Here is a 15,210-nt window from a genome sequence, read left to right on the forward strand (position 1 = left end):
AGCCAACAATACGAGCATTGAGTGTGTTTGGATCCGTTTGCCGCGTAAGGAGCATGGGCTTTGAACGGTGTTTGCTAGTTTTCTTTGCCCTTTCAGCGAGAGCTTCTCATTGTGTGGCGGGACAAATATTGGGTGAATGTAAAGCATGAATGTTATTAGCGCCCCACGGAGCGACCTTCCACATTTCGATTGTAATTATTGAAGTCTAGTGTTGTGAGGGGACTCGTGAGAACAAGGTTTTGACGGCTACTTTTCAAGATGACTCCACTAATACCAAGGATGTATCATATCTTCTTCGGATTTATTCTGTTTTTCGTCATGCAGAAATGAAAGCAGTCATTATGGTTGATTAACAGTATCATTCGGCTATGAAACGACCATACAAACTCATAAGAGATAGGTACATTTCATGCAGATAACCCTGAAAATTATTGACAAAGAGATCGTGAGAGCAAGGACTGGACGGTTACTTTTCAAAATAACACTTAAACCAAGGATGTTCTATATTCGGATCTATTTTGTTTTTCGTCATGCAGAGATGATAGTGGTCATGTATGGTTGATTACCATTATCATTCGGCTATGAAACAACCATGCAAAGTCGCAGGAGATAGGTGCATATCATGCAGATAACCCTGACAATCAGTGACAAAGAATGAACAAACGAGTTAACAGAGACGAAAAATGTGTAGGCCTATACCCTAGCATGTAGGTAAAAAAAAAGAGAGCAAAATCCGAATCCAGAGGCACGATACCTCCACAAACTGTATCACTAACAAATATTGGTCATGGTCTCTTTGCATATACAGAACATAGCCTTATGAATATATATATATATATATATATATATATATATATATATATAATATAGTCGTCTTTTTTATTCGGTTTTGATCCACTTAAACAATTATTTGAAGAAAAGTTGGAACAATTCAATACCCACTAGATAACGAACACATCCATATAAGATGAAATAAGAATTCAAGAATATGAACATTCCTCAGGCCCTACTTGATTTTAAAACATAAAACATTCCTCAGGGTTCAAAACTATACAGAAACTATATTGTGCATATGTTGCAATACCAATCAACTTCCGCATCCTGTATAAGGACTTCATTGTAATCAAAAGTCCATGAGCTCACCCAGAAAATATTGTACAAAGAGATATCGTAATATTAAATGCAATTTAGTTGTTTATTTGCCCATTAAAAACACTTTGCACGTAAAAGTAAATGTATTTTCATACACAAAAATCCAGTAAAAATGGTAAAACGTAAGTATAAACACTGTTTTTATATCAAGGGTCCATTTTTCTTTTTTTTTTTCATCCCAACGTTACCTAGCTGTAGGGAGTCAGGTCCAGTTTAAGGAATCATGGGTAAAACAGCAAGATCCGAACCGATGATCCCCTATATACGTCAAAGTGCAGATTTGATAGACAACTAACCTGCAGACCGATATTCCATACCTAGTATTGGGGTGCAAAATACTCGATGCGGCAGCTCTGTCAGACTATTTTTATGGTGAGCTCGCGGTCAACGTTGGTTAAAGGCATTATTTACCATTTGCTGATGAAACAAAAAAAAAACAGCTTTTGTGCTTAAAAACAGTTCCAAAATGTGAGCTAAGGATAGAAATAACCGATGTAAAAATTTTAATCATTATACTCAATGTTAAGTACTGTAATATATTGTTAAATATACAAAATGTGAACAATAGTTACAATAAAATTGTTTCTAGACTAAACTGTCTACAGTTATGATTTAGTGAAGAGATAGGGATATCCCCTTATACATTTTATGTTTTATTGCAACATTTTTATACGGTAGGATTTTTGTGATACAACTGACCTATATACAAATGCATCAAATGTGATAACTCATCTTTTTTTCAAACCATCGCTCCCAGTGGTAAACAATACCTCTAATGGTGACATTTGGTGAGTTTCCTAACACTTGGTGATAAAGATGTAGTCTTGTCATTAGAGCAATATTTGGTGATTTTACATGATTTTGGTGATTTTGGTTGTTGTTGTTGTTTTTGATTTCGCAATTAGCAGCAAATAATCATGATTGATGAAACAAGATATTTTCCCTTACACTGCCTTACAATCAACCGTCGATATACCATATACAACGTTCGCGTGTTCAAGGTGGTTCTGTGTCGAATGGAACTAAATAGCCGTCAAATTATTCATTTTTAATCAATAGTTCCGAACGAATTTAATTTCATATTCTGAGAAAGTATCAGAGGGCAGCCTTTCACACTGCCTGGTGAATATTCATTTTCATTGTTATATACGAATGTACAAAACATATCACGCTAATGATTAAGATAACGCATATTCTAAATGATATGCTACATGTAAAATAGTATAATCACAATATAACATGTTGTAAAGCAAGCATGCATGATATTTAGATTTAGATAAATGATGTCAGTCGTAATGTAAATGCAGTTTCATTTTCCGGGTATCATCAAGCATTACCACTGCGTTTCTTGACGGACTGTACACTCATATACATCTCACCCAAACAAAGATCTCTGTTGTGAAAAATTGCAATTTCCCATGGAGATAAAAATTGTAACGTATACCTTTAATAGATATGTCATTTTTGGAATCCTACTCGGGAGTCATCTTCGATCACCCCATATAAACTGGGGAGGTTTATCTCCAAAAGAGTCGACTGTCGATTGATCCTTTCACAACTATAGGTCATCTGACGAACCATGTCTTCAAAGTAATCCAAACAACATAGTGCAACCACATATCCTTACAAGCAAGGGGGATGTTCATGTTATCACTCTTCCAGAGAAAGAAAAGAAGCCCTCAAAACGCTACATTGTATCAACAACTGTAAATCATTCACAATAATTATGACAGTATGACTTTGATAAAAAGTTGACGCCTAGCACTATACCCACCCTCTCCTTTGCTGTCTCATCGCAACCGAAGATAGTCATCGTCTGTTCGTGCGATCCTTCTTCCGTATCCCGAAATATTAAGTATCATTATGGTCATGTGACTCCGGCAACAACATTTTCATGATCTTTGCTCCAAGGCTCTTGAAAAGATATGAAAAATGTCATTCTCAGAGAGTAGGGAGTTGATAAGACATGAGTTCCATGTCACATACTTTTAGTGGGACCCTCCATTTCTATTCCCATCTTTATTTGATTTGTACTATATATGCATATGTATATGATATTTAAAAGACTATAATTATGTTTTCTTCATTTTGTTACGCATTATCTAATGTATTTTTTGTTAATTTACGCCTTTGTAACTATCACAAATATGTTCTGCTTATACATTTTATATAATTTCTCTGTTTCGTTGATGGAAATGAAAGTTAAATTTGAACTTCCAACTTTGAACTATCATTGCATTTTTAGTCTTTTACATTGCCCCTGGTAAACTGTTCATTTGGTGTAGTATCAGTGAAAAGTGTATAATGATGGTTCTGTGAAAGATAGTTTAAGATAATTCAAGATTATCTTTAAAAGAGAAATGCATGGTCGATTTATTGTATCTTTCGCAACATTCATCATTATCTTAATATGCAACAGCAACTATCTACGACTATCCTCGACTGACTAAACCCAAAATTCTGGAAGCGACATACAGTAGTACGTTCAGTCAGGTTGGAAAGCCGACTTGTAAATGGAATGTGTGTCATTTTCATGACAGGAGGTTAGCCTGAGGTTGCGTGATTTCGTACAATAATTCACCACTGCTCTTTATCACCTATCCGAAATGATCCATGACCTTCCCATCCTACACGCCGAGGATACGGTTCAATATATTCAATCATTTGGTTCGAACACAAAAGAGCCGTACACCTAGCTCCAGAGACTTCCCCTTATTGTAGAAGCAGCTTTTTTCTTTTGAAATATATCTCTATTAATGCGTGTCAATGAAAGAAACGGTTCTCCTTTAAAAAAAAAAGCGTATGCACAAATACGGGTCAAATGAATGTGCAATGAAAGAAGGTACATACAAAGCAAAAACAGATAAAGACAACTTACATGACTTACTGATTTTGTATACAAATAGATATAGGCTGGTTCAGGACCCTGGAAGGAGCACCACTGAAGAACTTCTGAGCTGTAGTAGCATTGAATATTCTAGCATTTCTTGTGCAAAAGTCGGTTTGTTTGTTTGACTGTTTGCTTGCTTGTTTGAAAACTGTGTCTCCATACAGCACTGAAAGTACGTCTAGATCGGTCAAAGGCCCTCACTCATAATTATTCTGAATGAAGCTATCCTGACCAAGTACTTAACATCATTTCCTATTTGAATTAATGTCTATAAAGGTGCCTTTAGAATTAGCAAGCAAGATCTGTTGTGTCTTAATTCTATATGGAGGAGTACTGTAGGAATAATCGTCAATCATTACTACTTTGATATCAAACGTTCCATACTTGGTGAAATCTAATGAAAATTGAGATAAGTTTTAAAGACGGCTATAGACCTTTGCCGCAGACTATCAACTATCACAAGGAAAAAAGAAGAAGAAGGGCATCATAACGGTAAATGAAAATTAACATCTGCAGGACTTTTCTCTCATTATTTCCAACCTTCTCCTCCCCCTCTTCCCCCTCTTTTCTGGTTTATTTTTCTCCCACACCTTCCAAACCCTTTACCTGATTGTCACTCTATATTCCTCCTTACATCTGCTCCTGTCTCCGATCCTCCCGTCTCCCCTATATAGTTTAACCTCAACTTCCAGCTAACCGCAGTCCTCAATTCTACTGCCACTTCATACTGACCTTTCTTCCACATTTCACGTTTCCCACTGACACTTCCATTCTTCCATCTCCTCTTTCTAGAGGATCTTCGTTCTCCAAGCAACAGTCGTTTCTAGGACTCCATACACACGGAGTTACCAGAAACCCGATCTCTTCCCCGAATCGCGCAGTGGTAACATCGTTGGACAAGATGCTTTTTACCCACCATGTCCCTCTCGACCCAGGTGTAAATGTATACCTGGAAACGCTATAGGGTAATAATAGTGTCAGCCAGGGCCCTCTGGTAGAGTAGTGGCAACACTGAAGAGGCTACCCTGGATAAACAATACCTAATTATCATTACTATTCCAAAGGTTAGTTATTCTTCACACATAAATTCCGTGTACAACCTAGAGGTTCGTTAATCCAAAATGAAAAAGGATTCGTTAAACCAAACATTTTTTGTGACGTTATTCCGAAAGTTCATAGTTCCGAAGACTGTTCGTTAACCAGAAAATATAATGTTTCGTTGATCCGAAAATAAAGAGACGGAGGGCGTACTATTGTGCCGTCGGAATAAAGAATCTTCTGTAATTTCTGGCGAAGGTTAAGGAATCTTCGAAATAACGAATCTTATGTCTCTTTTTAGATTTTAACGAATCTTCGGGCTGACGAACCTTATTTCACTTTCGGAATGCGAACCTTCGAAATAACGAACTGCATTTCATTTGGGGATTAACGGACCTTCGGAATAACAAATTGAAAACAGATTCATTTGAGGAAAATGAACATGAATGACAAAATGTTCTGTATGACCAAAGCCCAATAAATGGAATGAACGCAATGTCAATTCGACTGGCTAAGTGACAATACACGCATTCACACTCCCCCCCCCCCCTCACACACACACACAAAAAAAAACACCAACGTGTATTATGCGGGGTACGTCATCTCACGAGTTCGTCACTCACGATTCATACAGCCCACGAACTCGACACTAGTAAAGAAGGGCCAACAGTTCGAAAGTAAGGCCCATGAGCTCGACAGTAGGCAAGTAAAGCCAATGAGCCCGACGCTACGTAGACAAGGCCCACGAGTCCGACACAAGGAGATCTAGCTCACTTATATAAGCCAAAAAAATTACATCAAAGGGTGTATGTGTTACATTTTGCTTTGCTTGGTTTTTTCCCAAAATCGTGTTACCAAGCTTTGGGTCATACGGACACACGGACGAACAGTCAGAAAACTACTACTTTCTGCACAATTTAGAAAGTAAAGCATGGAAATAACCAAGAAGACAAATTATAGTATGGTAAAATAACGTACAGATGATTGAGGATTTAGAATGCTAGATGACCAATCGAATGTTATTTTGTCATTCAAGGTTACTTTGTATTCGCATTCACGTATATATATATATATATATATATATATATATATAGTGCAAACTTTGAGCAAAGAGGGTGGGTTTCTTTCCTTAAAGTTTTGCACTATCTATCATTTATTTTGTGCTCAGTTTTCCCATTCTTTGCTTCATATATATATATATATATATATATATATATATATATATATACATATACATATATGCACTGTGTCAGCAACTACCAGACTAGACGCATTCCATCACAGGCAGGTTAGTTTTGAAATCCGTCCGACCAGGAGCAGACGTACACGCGTGTGTGTATGTCTTCTTCAGAAACGGATTTTAATCTAACGTCACATCGCATCCTGGTCGCTGATGAAGAATGCGATGACTAACCTGTTTGGTGTCTGTTTCTAAATCATGCGCTTTCTTCGCCAGGATAAAGCGTTTTTAGATCTACTTTAAAAAGTTGCATATCAAAATAAAATTGGGAAAATGAAAGCATTTCATACTTTCTCTAAGTCTCTTTGTGTGAGCCTACAGTTTGCACACCAAGTGGACGCTTTCCGGCTACGATGTACAACCACTTCTGGTTTCGCACGGTTCAATATTTCCTTGGCGTTCACGCCAAGACCTTTTGTCTTCTCCTTTCACGCTTGGTTTCTGTCGCCGCTACACACAGGCGCTCAACCATGCACAGATTAGCATCTCTTACGTCACGCCTCTTGAAAACTTTTCCGGAAAGTCCAACCTCCCGGTGAGCCTTATTGACAGGTAGAATACCTCTCACGGGTGACCGAGAAAAAACAGCAGCAGCAGCAACAACAACAATAAGAACAACAATCTGTCTTTGCTGCGAGAAAACACTAATGTGCAGCTGGACATGCACATAGTTTCAAACTCGCCATACTCGAACTCGAATTTTGGCAAACTTGTCTGGTCAGAATCTGATATGGGCATAAGAACATGACTGACAGCCTGATATGAGTTTCCACATCAATGTGCTTCTGGTTGACTTTGTCGCCAATGTATAGGTTTAATGTACATTTTAGTTCAAGTTGTCTAAGAGTTACACTTGATATTGTTCATAACCCACAACCACGGGGGGGGGGGGGGGGTGAAAGGTGTAAGGAAACTCAGAATAGCAGGCATGTGAAAGGAACTGTTGATGAGATATAAATCTGCTGAGGTTACGAAAGTTCGTATTTCAAAAGTTACGAAAGTTCGGTATTCGAAAGTTAGGCGAAGCAATCGAAGCATTGACGACTGACGAGACGCCGAATTAGCCACTTTGGTTGCATGAACGTGACTTTGCTGAGATACATTACCCCACTAGTTCTAGCAAGTAGACCACATATTCAAATTACAGATGAAATTAAACTTCTCTCTTTTTTTAGTTTGTTCTGTAGTTGTACCCGTGCTCCTCATCCTGTCCTGTTCTTCTGTTGGGACCCACACTCAACGAGCTTGCTTGTAAGTACTAGCTTCCCATCGTATTTTTCTAAAGCATTCTTTTACTTTGATTGAAACCAACACATTTTTGCTTGTATATCTAAGCTGGACATCATGTGTTACCATATTTTGTTATACTCAGTGTATTTTCCATCGAGAAATAAGAAAATGAAAATGAAATTGAAATTGAATACGCACCAAAATGACTTTCTTCGTACATTTTCAGTACGAAGCTGGGCATTATGTATTATCATAGTTTGTTATACTTGCTTTATTTTCCATCGAGAAATAGGAAACTACAATTGAAATTGAAATTGAATACGCATCAAAATGATTTTCTTCATACATTTTCAGTTGATGTCATGCGATATATCCCTCATGAAATTGCGAAATTAAAGGCTATTATAATATATTCAAATAAAATGAAATTTAAGAGTCATTACAGTCGAGGTGAAAAAATCTAGTTAAGTGCAGCTTGAGAAAAGATGATATGAATTTGTAAAACTGTTCTCGATCTGATGTTTTGTGTATTTTGCACCTTTTTCCAATTTCAATCATACTTTTTGTAAATATGTTGCTCTTAACTTACTTCGTGGATTCAACGGATATTAACATTCCCCGGCTTTCCATTTTCAATCCAGCGCATGACTATGTATACGCATTACATTTTAATGTGCTTGTGTGTGTGTGTGTGTGTGTGTGTGTGTGTGTGTGTGTGTGTGTGTGTGTGTGTGTGTGTGCATGTGAAAGTGAGTGGGGGGGGGGAGATGGGTGCTGTCACCTATATTCATAATTATTTCAATACTCTGTGACATCGGTCCTATAATGGTCATCACTAAGGCCGACATATCAAACGAAAAGAAAAAATAAATCTGAGAGGAGATACCTCCTGGAAAACATTGCCCCAGGGAATTCCAAGAAATGGCCCGGGAACGCTCATCAATAGTGGTGGATACACATGGCTGCCCACATCAGTCAAGAACAATGTTTCCACGTACACCACTCGAGGTCACTCTATGTCAAGTCAGAGGTTCCAGGCCTTTGGACGAAGATCACACACAATGGATTTGCTGTGGACATGGTGGACAGCACATGTAGATTGAACGCTCTGTATTCTGTCTGTCTGACTGTCTGTTTGTCTGTCTGTCTCTGTCTCTCTCTCTCTCTCTCTCTCACTATATTGAAAAATCATTAATTAAATCAATCATTTTTCTTAAAAATTTGCGGAAATAGGAGTAGGAAATAACGTTATTTGGGAAATGGCATTGTGTTTGAAAGCTTTTGAAGCATTTTAGGTTCTCTTACTCTACAAGCAAGTTAGAAGATAAGTGACTTTTAGTACAAGTCAGTGTATGTTAAAACAGGAATCACCTTGATATGATGTTTGCATGTCTTCATGATTTTAGTTAGTTGGAAAGTTACATTCATTCATTTGAAATAAATTGATTGCTTCAAGATGATAACATAAAAACGCAAAACCCATAACTATAGAGAGTAAATTGTGGCGAGTAGTCTGTGAGCAATTATAAAATTGAAATTGGGACGTTTCCCGGGTATGAATTTGGTATCATTTGGTATTGTTCTGTCGAAGAGCGTATCCCTCTACAACGGATTATCCAGTGTAAGGCCACTAGTAACATTAAGATTGAAGTGTTGATATACATGGAATTTTTAAGATAAAATGACATGACACAACATAGTTAAATTAACTGAAGAAATCAACGCCTTTATGCACATCGACAGAATGAAAAGAGCAACGTGAAAAGCAAAGGATATATCTAGATTCCATGTTGTTTAGAACCTTTTAAATCAAAATCCTAAACGTTGGAAATCTTTTCAAGCAAAGCCGGTAGTTAACGCTCGACGATCGGCCACAAGTAGCAGTTTAAATCCCACTCACATACTACCAGTAAATATCATTTAAAAACTATTGATAAAAGTAAAAAGAAAATGTAGTATAACAATGACAGGGAAAACAGTATAACGTCTATGGTTTTTTATAGATAGAGCTTCCTTGGGACAAGCTTCAATCTTCTTCACAAACTGCATGGTGAATATCATTAAGAAATGATTCATAGAAGAAAAAGAAAGAATTTTAGTGAAAATGAAAAGAAATAACAGTAAACATCTATTATTTCTTTGAATGGGGACACTTTGGTTTCGTGGATAACATTTTTTTTTATTCATTTTTTTTTTTTATTCAAACGGATATCCAGGGTTCAGTTCTCGCCAAGTTTTTGTCTTTGGACTAGATATTGACTCGGGCGTAAAATGGGTACCCAGCAAGGTTTATTGCCACTTGGTCTAATATCAGATAGTATACTTCCCAGTTAGACTAACATAACTACTGCTAAATTCATTTGGTCTACTATCAATTTTGTCTAATGCCCGTTTGGTACAATCCTCACTTGGTCTAAAGCCCAGTTTGGCTAATGACAAGATGGTCTAATTGCAATTTCGTCTTGTCGGATTTTTTTTGTCCATTTCGTCTAACTAGACATGGGTATTAGACAAATTGGCATGGCCTATCTGGAAGCAGACCAACTGGTATTCGAAGTGGTAATGAGGCTAAGTGGCAATTTAGTGGACATTATACGAACTGGTCGTATACTAGTATCACACGAAACGGGATTACACCATGCACGTGGGCTGTGACTAAACGGCCATTGGACGAAATGGGAGTACACCTTAGATCACCCCTATACTAGCAATGCTTGGACAAGGTCCTCCGAAAGAGCAGTGATTACACTGTAGAGGCATTTCTTTAAAAAAGACCAGAATGTCATATTATAATTCCAGAAGATTGACAATCATTGTTATGACTGAAACATCATTAAGGCGATTCTTTCAACAACAACAACAACACACAAAAAAAAAACTCTGCAGTCAGTGATGTTGCAACAGACTGGTTTAAAACCTATAAAATTCAGTAGGACATGCTATGACTAGCGAACATTCAGCAGGCGTTTTACAAGTGGTTCATTGCAGGACAATCTCACTAAGTTTTTATAAAAGTATGTTTTCATTTGCTCGACAATATTTTCGCCTCCTCCCCTCCCATGTTCTCGCCATCGGTGTACGGCAAGGGGGGGGGGGGGGGATGAATGAACTTGAGGACACCAGCCTCTAGAGGAGCCGATGCCACAACTCAATTCTAATGAAATAAAAATCCCAACAGGATATGGATTAGCTGATATATAGATGTTCCAAAATTTTTTTTTAAATAATTTCCTTCCGTCTTTTTATATTTCTGTCTTCCCCTAGCACTATTTGGAGGCTTCGGCTTTGAAGACAATGAACTGAACATTCTTTTTGCAAATCAGGACTGATGTGGATGGAAAGCATTGTCATTCTTACAGAGAATCACTAAGATTGTAGCGTATGCTCTCTGCAGATCTTAAGGCTCACCCCTTCTCCACAAGCAAGATCAGTGCTGTATACAGGTTGGATAATGTATCTACTTAGTTTTGCTCCTGAAAGTAATGAATGATTAACTGAATATTGTTATCAATCAATTTATGTTATGTCTTATTACATGGCTATTATAGTTCTTAACTTTGATATATGTGACTTAGCTGATGTAGATAAGGCTTAAAGCACTTTAAGATTGAGACGGTATAAAGGTACTGGGATAAGTTTCGTCGCATTTTATCAAACAGTAATAGATAGGAGCTACGCCCAAAATTTGAAAATCAAAATAAATCAAGCTGAACAATATTTGTGAAGCTTGTTTCAGTGTGATAAAACTATCAAAATGGCTTTTTGTTGGCATTCTCTCTGAAGGTCATCAAACCAAGGAGCTATACTACATCAAACTGAACTTACTAATGTTTTCCGTGCATCGGGTGCCTTCCAAGATGAATGGTTCACCAATACTTTCAACGACTAGACTATGTCTGATAGTCAACACCCATCAGCGACCTGCGTCATGTCGTCAAGATGATTTGCCAAAAGCGCCATTTTAACATCTGTGCAACTATCTTCTCAGTATTACACTGTTCGTTGCAAGATATAAGCTCTTTTGTATGAGATGGCATTGGGATTGGATGATGGTATTAGAGAAAAAAAAACACTCACACATTATTTTTTTTCCAAGGGCAGTGTTACCTGAAGAAAAAGACTGAGTTCAAGAAAGCTGGAACATTATCATTCATGGATTAGGGTATTGAAATAGAATATATTCAAAATGATTGGGACCTACTGTTTCTTCATTACGTGCAGAGCTAGGGACGACTTATAACAAATGAATGGACTTGTGATTTAGGCACATTTTCGGTACAAGGATTTATTTTCATGACAATCCTCGCAGCACACGGTTTTTCAAGAGATTGTAATGTACTATTTCTTATCGCTTGAATCTAGTATATTATAATTTGTCGATTGCCGTGGTGAGCTCTTTATTAGCTTACTGGCCAAGCCGACAAAAAGTAGACAATTTGAGATTTAACTTGTCAAGAAAAGGCCCGTTTCTCAGTCTGCCAAAAGAAAAGGACATACGTACCGATGATCTGAACATCTTCGTGAATTGTGACATTTTCTAACCAAAGAATTACTTTCATCTTCATTTCTGGTAATTCCTCAAAGATACGATAAGGTCTGGTTATATTTGTTGTCAATATAACAGTTATCTCGATGCACGTGGCTGTTTCATCGCCATACCTTTTATTTTGTTGTTGTGTTACGTAAAATGGTATACTTTGTTTCAAGCATAGATTAAACTCAGAGAATCATGAATAGCTTTCCTATTATCAGTGATATTAGGGGGTTCTTCGAGGGGTGTGTAAGGGAAGCTATGGTGCATTTAGCAATTACATAACTGTCATTGAAATCTTGGTTACGAGGCAGACAAATGAAATTCCGGTTGTGCATTAAAATCAATATTTTGGAAAGATCGATTTGTGTGGCTCACCTGGCATTGTTCGGGCTGAACGGGGAGACTATTACACCAAGCCCATAAAATCGCCCTTCTATCGAAAAAAGAAAGATCCGTAAGACATTTATTTTGTTGGCATGTAGCCAATGAGGAAAATTGATACAATGAAGTGATTCACTTTTAAAGGGATGACAGTTTTGGTTGAGATGGGGGATCGAGATCTTAACTTCTTGCTAGATAATCAGAAACCACTTATGAAAATATGAAAGAGCATAAACAATAACAAGAAAAAAAACCCTAAAAAATGGTCCTAATGAAAGGTGGGTCCCATTTTTATAAGGACCTCAATGATCTGGATGTCTCAGTCATTTCAAAACCATTTTTCATCAAATAAACTTTGAATATCTCTTATAATTGAATACTCTTTCATATCTCTTAAGTTGTTTCTCTTTACCTTACCAAAAAGTTGGAAACCTGAATCCCCATTTCAACCAAAACAATTCATGTAACAACTCGAAGCATTGAAATGAAAGCATGTTTAATGTGCCTGCCTTCTCATAATGTAAGACCTGTTTTTTGATCACCTATACGTATGATGATGATGATGTGATGAAGTCTTGTATACGGTATCCGCCAAGTCAGGCGCTCATGGCGCCTGACTTGGCTTGGTATAGCACGATCATTGAAAACAATGCATTCATGCATACCATTGGGTAAATTAGATAAATCAGAACTTAAAGGAATGCATAGTGGAGGAAACGAACAAAATCTATTCATTGTCATGCATCGCTCAGGTGTGATTACTTCAAGAATGTTTTGTGTTGAGTACCAAATAAAACATCACTTGGATAAAATTGTAATGTTCTGTACATTTTAATACATTCTTATTCATGTTGCTACCCGCTCAACACTCTCCCTTCTTCATGGGAAGTTCTATGTTAATGTTTACAGAAATATCTATATCCCCCCCCCCTACTCGTTTCATAGTATGAAGAATTTCCAAAGCGGTCGGGCAATATCCGGAAATGAACTTCCCTGCCCCCCCCCCCTCCATTTTCTGTTATATCCCCTTACAGCACTTAGAGATGAGTAGACTTAAACACACACAAAAAAAGGGAAGAAAGGCAAACTTGATGATAATAATTATGTTTGTTGTCATGGAAATGACATTTTCACCGCAGACTATAAACATCCAAAAATAAACATCACATGAAAGGGTTTTGAGACATATTTAAAGCATTCAAGGGCTATAAATATGCACTCCTTTTAAGAATAGTAGCAGTGCATAATATAATCAAAACTGAAAGTGCTGAAGCTACCAGGCTATTTAGCGAGTGAGACATTAATTTCTGATGTTATGTTTTCTTTTGACGGAGAATCTGGCTGGCAAACGTTTCAAAGCCGAACCGCAGTGGCCCAGACGCAGAGGGTCATACGGGCATTCATGGAGAAGTACTTCAAGCCTGTATGCGGTCATGTGATGGATAGTTATACCAAAATTCTATCAAATTATGATATGGGGGCAATAGCAACCTAACTTCTTAAGGCCCTAAGGAAGGGGTGACTTCAACGATAGTAGGTGGCGTCAGTGCTTTCCTTCTTTTTTTCCCCTTTTTTTTTGAGGGGGGGGGGGTTCAGAAAGTTTGGAAGATAAGATGGGATTAGCCTCTCACTGAAAGGGAATTCTAATCCGTGCTTAAAGTTGACTATAAAGGGATGTTTTCCCAAGCATATATACTGAGGATTCAATGATCTCAGAAAGATTAATTTTTAATAATATCGAAGAATCTATTCAAATATTCTTTGAATATTTGTTGACTTGAAAAGAATAGAGTGCTCCAAAGAAATTATGATAGTGATTTCTTTAAAAACAAATAATGATGTTTCTGCAACTTTTAAAGATCTCAAGAAGGCATGAAGAATTTTCTCCCCTCATACCTTTACGTAACAAGTAACTCCCATCATCGTTTGATAACATGTTTAGGTTCAATACTTTTGTCCATTCGTACTCTACTCGTATAATAGAAATTTCCACCTTTTGAATCCCAAATTATTAGTGACACATAAATCTATAAGACATTCGGGTCCGGACATTTGGAATAATCTCCTGGATAATATAAAGTCCTGTTCAAGTATTTATTCTTTGAAAACTTCACTAAAACGATGTTTGATACAATTATATTCTCCAAACCAATTGAGCTAACAAATATTTATAGTATAGATTGTCATCTTATTGTCAATCTCTATTTTCTTCCTTCAACTGCATCTTGCACTCTCACCTGCAACTGCACTGCACTCACCTGATCACCTTCCTCCAAGAGAGTTATGTCGTTGGATAGTCATTTTATGAGGCCTCCATCCATTTCAAAATCGCCATCCAGTCAAAGAAGGAAAGAAGGAGAGAAAGGTCAACTTCTTTGGAGTTCTTTCCTTCTAGCACTTGTGGCTGATCGCGTGCGTCACGAATTGGACTTCATTCTCACATAAGGAATCCCCGTCTGCAAATGACTTGTCTGCTTACCAGTCCGTCTCATTGACAGGAGATTCCATTATTATATAATTTTGATTCAGAGTATTTTGTCTGTTACACAATCAATTTTGATTTCATACTTTGATATTTTCTTTTTCCATGATTCTAGCTCGACGCCCTATGAGCGACAAATAAGTTGTCACTGTTCCTCTTGTTTTTTTTTTCTTATATGTATATTATACTAATGATGCGGAGGAATTATGCTATCATGTATTATATCCCTCATGCAAAGCTTCTTGCCATAGGATTGTACAGAG

The sequence above is a fragment of the Diadema antillarum genome, unplaced genomic scaffold, assembly GCF_040938485.1.
Source record: "Diadema antillarum isolate AM-2024a unplaced genomic scaffold, OU_Dant_1.0 scf00000154, whole genome shotgun sequence".
Taxonomy (NCBI): Eukaryota; Metazoa; Echinodermata; class Echinoidea; order Diadematoida; family Diadematidae; genus Diadema; species Diadema antillarum.